This window comes from Priapulus caudatus, unplaced genomic scaffold (genome assembly GCF_000485595.1).
Source record: "Priapulus caudatus unplaced genomic scaffold, Priapulus_caudatus-5.0.1 Scaffold228, whole genome shotgun sequence".
NCBI lineage: Eukaryota > Metazoa > Priapulida > Priapulimorpha > Priapulimorphida > Priapulidae > Priapulus > Priapulus caudatus.
In genome coordinates this window covers 203,237-209,236 of record NW_014577289.1, presented here as the reverse complement: position 1 = coordinate 209,236, position 6,000 = coordinate 203,237, and the positions used below count along the sequence as shown (strand labels likewise).

Sequence of the window (6,000 nt, the reverse complement as noted above, 5' to 3'; positions counted from 1 at the left end):
AAGCATGCATGCTTTACTGATGCCAGCGCGTTTGTGTCCCCAATTCTCCCTCTTCTCCTCCTCTTGTCTCTCACCTTCCTTTTCTCCCCTCTTCTCCTCAAGTCTTTCTCTTCTCCCCAATTCTTCCTCTTCTCCCCTTTTCTCTCTCTCACCTTCCTCTTCTCCCCTCTTCTCCTCAAGTCTTCCTCTTCTCCCCTCTTCTCTCTCTCATCTTCCTCTTTTCCCCTCTTGTCTCTCACCTTCCTCTCTTCTCTTCCTCTTCTCCTCAAGTCTTTATCTCCTCCTTTAGTCTTCCTCTTCTCCTCTAGTCTTCCTCTTCTCCTCTAGTCTTTCTCTTCTCCCCTCTCTCTGTCCCCCCTCTTCTTAGCGCACCAAGAAGAGCAACCGATGCGTTAGAGTATCTCATCGTAGGTATTCGCACAAAAACTCAAGCACCTGAATTAGCCCCGACGGGACCGCGTTTACGATAATCTTCGATTTCCGCTCGGCTCTCGGCTCGTGGGGGATTTGCGGCGAAGCTGTTAATGCAGCCTGACACTCTCAAGAGAAGCAGCTAATTGTATCATAACTCTAGTACTATAGCTCGCGTACGGTTGCCGCAGGGCTATAGAACATTTTATGCCAGGTTTCGTAACTGCACCTGTCCTCCAATGCTTCCACGAAAAATGGCTCACAAAACGCAAAATGATCGGGCTTTTTAACACTTATTTATCTACATGGATCACCTATCTTTTTGAACAATTTCCACAACTTTACACCATGTATTTATTTTTCCCTATTATCTACTCCTGATATATATATATATATATATAGCAATCATAGTCGCGATCGTATTATTGGTTCCCACTAAGGAAATGTGTACATATCCTTACTGGTCGACTACAAAGAGGAAAACTAATTCGCTCCTTCTGCAGCTCATGTTATGATGTCTACTCAACTGCATGGCGTCAAGAAGTGGACATGTGGTCAATGTGTGAGTGAGTGAAACCCTGCCTAGCGTCACTGACCTGTTGCAATCGGTTGCCTTGCTCAAAGTTATCATAACATTTTGATGATTGGACTAAGATCAAGAGGCGTGATAGATTGCTAACAGCTGCTGAAGCCATAACACAGCCATTCCAGCAGTCCGGTTTATGTATGCATGGCCAATGTCACCAGTTCGTCCAGTATTCGGTCACTTAATTGCTGCTGCATGTCGTATTCCAATGAGAGCATTCAACTATCATGGCCATTTTAAGGCTAATATACTCTTGCCGACGTCTTCTGTCGGTCTTGATATACTCATATATCACTCTAATACTATTGTTCTCTTCGATAAACTCCACTTCACCGTACATTGGCGCGCCTATCCTTCTTCTCGTCTAGATAAAATGTCAAATGGCATGGGTGTTATATTTTTAATCAGTTGAAAAACTTCCTCTCGGTTAAAAGTTCGCGATATGGTTTTGTGTTGAGAGTACGTACCTACTTGTGAAAAAACGTTCTTTCTTGGAAGAAGCGGTGCGGGGCTGTTCATATGGCAATGCATACCGTACATTAGCAATAACAAGTAACCTCCCACGCACTTCCTACTCAATTGGGGATCTCTGTTACTTCTATGATTTAATTAGGAGTCTTAATATAGCAAGTGATTAGATTACTTTAGTCTAAACTGCACGGTTATATAATATCAGCCTTTTGAGGTCTCCAAAGATGCTCCGGCCCATTCATCCATTTGCTGGGTACATCATTCAATTACCACTGCAGCAAAACCTCATAATAACGATACGCGCGGACAGGGTGTTTTCTCGGTGGTTCAAACCCCCTAGAATTTGCATTCACGGCCACGCGCTAGAGATGTGCTGCACGTGTGTGCATCAGAAGTGAACTTGACTGCAGGCGCGAACAGCTGTGAACATGCCTTGTGAACTTCACAGCGGGCAATGTGTGTAGTGCAAAAGGCGGAAAAAAGTGTGTAGGCGGTTGTTTTCTAGAACGCCCTTTGTGTAGAATAGGCGTCCGACAATAGCGCGAGTGGGTTGCGAATGCGAAGGCGAACGTCAGCCATACAGACACTGCCTCGATATTTCATTATATCTGCTGACGAGAGACGAGCAACACGTGACTCTGGTAAGGATCAAGTGTTTTTGTGTAAACTGCCGCGGTAGGAATTTTAATTAATTACGTTTTTGAATTTTTATAGCCCGGCTTAGATTGATTTCATGTCGGAGTGATGAACGAGCTGCAGCCCATGCCACCGTTTAAGTGAATATGCTTGAGCCGCTCGTTAAAACATTATGATGCTCTATGCTCATATAATGTTGTCTAGTAATGAAAACATGTGTGCATATTCACATGTCGTATTGTGTGGCTGTTGATTACTTGAAGCTGGGTAATTTCGCATATTACATTATAATATTTAGAATGTTACTATAATCGTACATACCCACCCCAACAGACCAATTAAATTAAATGCCTCTCATACTATTCGATATATAAGTCGATATATGAGTCGTTATATAAGTTATCTATCGTAATATGTTATATATGTCGATGCTGTGGGCTTTTAAAAGAAATCCTAGGCCATCGGGGGTTAAATGAAAGGTTGAGACACGTTCAACAACCCCCTGAACCTTTTATTTAATTTCTAATGACATCCTACGTGAGCACAGCTGGTGTAAGGTTTTAAAGTGGGCATTACGGTGTACAGGAAAGGAAAAGGACAGGAAAAGTTGAGACACGTTCAACACCTTCTGAAATTTTTATTTTACTTCTAATGACATCCTACGTACGCGAGTTCTGCTGGTGTAAGGTTTTATTAAACAGCACATGACATGCTTGGCCAGCATGCCAGAGGTCTGGCCTCCTAGAGCGGACATTACTGTGTTCAACTCGGCTAGAGCAGTAAATATTTTCCCCTGCTTTGCTTACATCTTATTTATTGACATTAGCTTGCAATGACGCGCTGATCTATAAATAAATTTATACGGCTGTGGGATTCCTTCAGGGAGTACAAACATTCGCCCCGGTGGCTTTCTAGCACATACAAGATTGTTATACTGCACGTAAACAAAAAACGTGTATCTGCAATGCGACTAGAAGCTAAATCATGCTTTATACATCGACACCTCTCGTGCCCATGTCGCGTCTGTGTTTTACCATGGCTATATATATCAATATCACTATTGCTATTTAGTTGCGACTAGCATGAACTTGGATACACAAACTTTGACTTTGATAAACCCCTTGACTGTACATAGGCCTACATTCGCGGTGGAGACAGAAGCGTATACTATAACTGAAGCGTATATCTGCAGTTATAGATCTGTTTATTATCACTAGGAGAATCCTGTGGGAATACCGTGGATTTTATATTTCATTATCCGATGATTGGATGGTAATTAATGCCTAAATAAGTAATAACGTTACGAAGTAATAGGGAACAGGTAATAAGCTGCATGGATCATATACACATACACATTATAATTTATATATTAGGTTCACACCTATATGTAGCCAATAGCGCACAAATTGTTACAGCCCACAAATTGCTACATACAAAACATAGGTCATAAAACTATGTATAGTGCAATCTACAGTATTTATTACTTATTAGTTTGTACAGTAGGCTATTTGGTAAACATTTTATTGTTGGGTTCAGCGTGATTATACTTAAGGCGGTTTCGGAAACGCATAGACTCATTTGTTGATATATGATTTGCTCTCTTATTATGACTCTCTCATGTAAAACTTGTTTTTGTGTGTCACTCGATCGAATCTCTGTGGGAACCAGTAGTTAGAAATAGCGAGGAAGCGGTACTCGACCGCAAAACACTTGGGATCCGTCGATGCTAGCGTAGATTTATCGATAAATCTATATTCTGTGGATTTTCGGCGAGCACAAAATATAAGCGAGCTAACTACAGCTAGATGTCATATTTATTCCGCATGATTAAAAACCGACCATATCTCAATTCGACCGGCGAGCGCATTCAGCCGTTTGTCCTGAGATGTGTTCGCTGAGTATATAGAGCGGATTAGATGGGCGCACAATTGAAACCCCATATAGTAGTTATAGAGTCGCTCGTAACTTTGCTTTGTCGCCTTTCCGCAGCATGCTGCGCGCCATCTTGCCTTTGCATGTATTCATTCATTCACGCAGTATTTTGACAGATAATGTATGGGAGCTATGGTTTACTACACTCGCTCTAAACATTACATGTGCCATATATTATGATTATGTGCTAATTAACATCAAGCAACCGTTGTACATTGCGATGGTCATTCGAAGTAAACGTATTTCTTTTCGTCAAATGGTGTAAACGAGACAAAATAATTGAAACTACGACTGCGTGATAGGCCGGCGCCTGGAGCAAGCAGTCCAGTTTCAATCCAATGGTCTGACCATAACGAGTGGAGCATCTAGTGGAATGGGCAACGAATTTTTTCTTCTTAGAGAATACAAATAGGGTCTTAGGTGCGTATGCGTGGGTGCTGCATATAATTATTCACCCCATCGGTGAAAAGAGGTCGGTAAACAAAACAAATGCATCGGAAAGCAAAGAGTGTCCTTGGGGACATGCTGGGTCCGTATGGGAAAACGCCTCTTTGGCAACGACATCCGCAGGAATGGCAAATATTTGCCTACACATGGTGTTAGTCACAATTGTTATTTCTGTCCGGGGTGTTTTGTATAAGTTACTTTTCCCTCGATGCAAAACTAGCTACATTTTTTCCTTTCTCTCGTTTGCTTACAAAGCACTGTGTTCACAATCAGCACTTTTTACTATCTCTCTCTCTCTCTCTCTCTCAGGTCTGCTCTTCGATCTCGTCGTCTGTCTCTCTCTTCTCTCTCTCTCTCTCTCTCGCTCTCTCTCTCTCGCTCGCCGCGCGCTCTCTCTCTCTCTTTCTCTTTCTCTTTCTCCATCTATCTCTCCACCATCCTTCTCTATCCTCATCTCCCTCCTCCTCGACCCTTCACTCACCTACTCCGCCTCCCTCTTTTCTTACCCTCAAAGTAAACACATGGATATGCGTTTCAGTGCTCGTGAGCGAATCATTATAGCTCTTAGATGGGACACGTGACCATGGTTTTTTTCGCGGACTGTTAAATTGGCATAGTTGTACAACAGCTCGATCTATGATTGATCACCCACCAGGGGCGTAGCTACAATTTTTCGTGCCCCCCCCACGGTGCCCCCCCCCCTGAAAATTCATGCTGGATGAAAAAAAAATTGAATTAAAAACAATCCCGTTAGAATAGTATAATACAAAGAAAAGTGATATATTGTGCCCCCCCCCCCGAATGTAAGGCCCCCCCAGTGCCCCCCGCTAAAAAAAATCCTAGCTACGCCACTGTCACCCACAAGTGGCTGGACTCATTTTAATGCGTGTATGATTCCACCTGCCCTTCAAACATCCTTTTCAACTGCCTTTCAACGTTTGTAGTATTTACCGCTGACACGGTGGCCGATCATGGCTTAATTAGCGATCGCACGATCAAGTCAATGGTACTCACGGACATTTGTCCAGGATCGCACCACTCTGCAAGCTGCCAGGCTATCTAACCTTGAACCTAATTCGACCTAATGTGGACAAATCTAAACGCACCCTCCTCTAGCAGCTATAGTCCTTCCTCGCAGCGGTTCCTCGTGCTTCTCTTACGTAAAAACGACCGGGCACCCGTTGTAGGTAATGTAATATATGCCACCTATTATAAGCTCAAGTATGATCTTGACCAATTTCTAAATTGTTGTAGATGAAGTAACAGTAATTCCATTGAACTATATTCAATATAGCTTACCTTCTCGGCTCCATGAACCAACCTACCTCCTCCTCCTCCTTTTCCTCCTTCTCTTACCTCCTCCTCCTCCTCCTCCTCCTCCTCCTCCTCTTCCTCTTCCTCTTCCTCCCCCTCCTGCTCCTCCTCCTCCTCCTACCTCGTCCTCGGCCTATTGCAGAGAGCGCACAGAAGTTGCACAAACTAACATGTGGCATATATCATTAAATCTTAATAGCTAC

The 6,000-nt window shown here is 43.1% G+C and overlaps 1 protein-coding gene across 2 annotated transcripts in view; it reads left to right on the top strand.

Moving 5' to 3' along the window:
- The window catches only part of LOC106807669 (slit homolog 3 protein-like), a 41,228-nt gene that overhangs the window by 29,061 nt on the left and 6,167 nt on the right, over window positions 1-6,000 (top strand). The gene's annotated exons all lie outside the window — the stretch shown is intronic.